This window comes from Echinops telfairi, unplaced genomic scaffold (assembly GCF_000313985.2).
Source record: "Echinops telfairi isolate 266 unplaced genomic scaffold, ASM31398v2 ScPeMD7_1;HRSCAF=3_0, whole genome shotgun sequence".
In the NCBI taxonomy this organism is placed as follows: Eukaryota; Metazoa; Chordata; class Mammalia; order Afrosoricida; family Tenrecidae; genus Echinops; species Echinops telfairi.
Genome location: NW_022103896.1, coordinates 61,196,225 through 61,198,370, shown reverse-complemented (window position 1 = coordinate 61,198,370; position 2,146 = coordinate 61,196,225).

The window sequence follows — 2,146 nt, the reverse complement described above, 5'->3', positions numbered from 1 at the left end:
TATGTAATATAATTATATTATAAAAACACTATGTAATTACATTGTATAATATATCATATAATTATATTAATAATACATGATGCAATAGTTTATTATATAGAACATAATAACTTAAAATTACATATGTAGGCACATATGTATGTGCTTGCATATGTAATTTTATGTAGTACTTATTATTATGCCATGTGTGAAAGTACTCAATTTGGCATTTATGAAATTATTTATTGATACATATTTAGATTGACTCCAAATATTCTCTGCTATAAATAATACAGTAATGAATATAGTTGTACATACATAGTGATACATCAGCTATCAAACTCAATTCATTCTGATTCATGTTTGAACATCATAAACTTCAAGAACTGAACATATTTCCATTAGAATTAATGGAAACTGAATAATTGATTCTGAAGCCCAAAAATTACACATAAAAATTCATTTTCCCAGGGCTTTATCACAAAGTTAACAGCCCTACATTGTAGAAATACCCCCTGAAACATCTAAACACAATAAACACAGTAATTTAAATATCAAAACAAAAATACAGTAAATAGAAATAACTTATTTTCAATTATCTTTTGTTGTTTAAAACCCTTGGGTTTTCAGAATGGTACGCTAACTTGTACTTCACTTTAAAACCCCCACTTGCATTTCTTTTTTTTAATATATTTTTTTAATCATTTTATTAGGGGCTCATACAACTCTTATCACAATCCATACACACATCAATTGTGTAAAGCGCATTTGTACATTCATTGCCCTCATCATTCTCAAAACATTTCCTCTCCACTTAAACCCCCGGCATTAGGTCCTAATTTTTCCCCTCCCTCCCCACTCCCCCCTTCCTCATGAGCCTTTGATAGTTTATGAATTGTTATTTTGTCATATCTTGCATTTCTACATAACATCAGCGTGAGCCTGTCTTTCATAGACTTGTTGCCTGGCCAATGCCTTTTCCTCTTTAGTATGAAGGTTCAATTAAGTTTCCACACACACACCCCCAAAAAAAGTCTCATTTCATCAAAATTTAGCACTTGCTGGGGAATGAACCCCGGCTCCCTCTTCATGTCCCCTCACCCCTTCCCCCATGCCTCCCTACACTGTGTATGGCTGTTCTTCTTTTGAATGTTTCAAACCAGCCTTGGTTGGCCTTGAACTCCTCGGGCTTCTCAGCACTCCCTCCCTCAACAGTTTTCATTAAATCACCATGGAGGCTTTTAGCTTTCTTGAGCATCTCTGTCTCAGTTACGCTATTGCCATCAAACTAGTTCTGATTTTATCTGAATTAACAGTAACTTTCAAGCTCTTAAAATGTCTAGGTTCTTTGTTTCGTGGTTAAATGTTTCACACATTTCACTATATTAGATACTTTAATTACTCCCCCCCCAATTTGATAGCCATGAGGTACATGGGGGTACTCCCCCCCAACATAAACAGAAAGTTTTTCAAAGCTATGTATTTAAATTTCTTTTACATAACAACCTTATCACCTTCAACGTACTCTCCATTACATTTAATATGTTTGTCAACTCTGCGATTCCATTCTTGGAAACATTGTGCAAAGTCATCTGTTTGGATGGCTGACAGCACCTCCCTTGTTTTTTTCCTTCACCTCTTCTGTCTTCAAACTGGTGTCCTTTCATGTCCCCCTGCATTCACAGAAACAAAAGGAAGTCACATGGAGCAAAGTCAGGTGAGTAAGGTGTGTGGGCAAGGGAAGAATACTGCTTTTTGCCAGAAGCTAGTGACCTGAGATGGCTGCATGAGCAGTGCATTGTCGTGGTGGTAAAACCAGTCCCCATCTGCCAAAAATTAGGCCTTTTTTGTCGCAGAGGATTACGCAATCTTTTCAGCATCTCTAAGGAGAAAGCATGATTAACAGTCTGACCTGGTGGAACAAATCCCAAATGCGCTATACCCTTCACATTTAAAAAAAAGAGCATCATCTTGATCTCTGACTTCCCTTGACAAGCTTTTGGGCAGGGGAAGAGGGGAGCAAGGTGATGATGGTGTCTTCCACTGGCTTGATTGATGTTTGATTTCAGGGTCATAAGAAAACACCATGTCTCCTCACCAGTAATGACCTTGGGAAAAAATGTCTGGATCACTTAGGAGCTGTTCTTTCAAAGCACCACATGTGTCC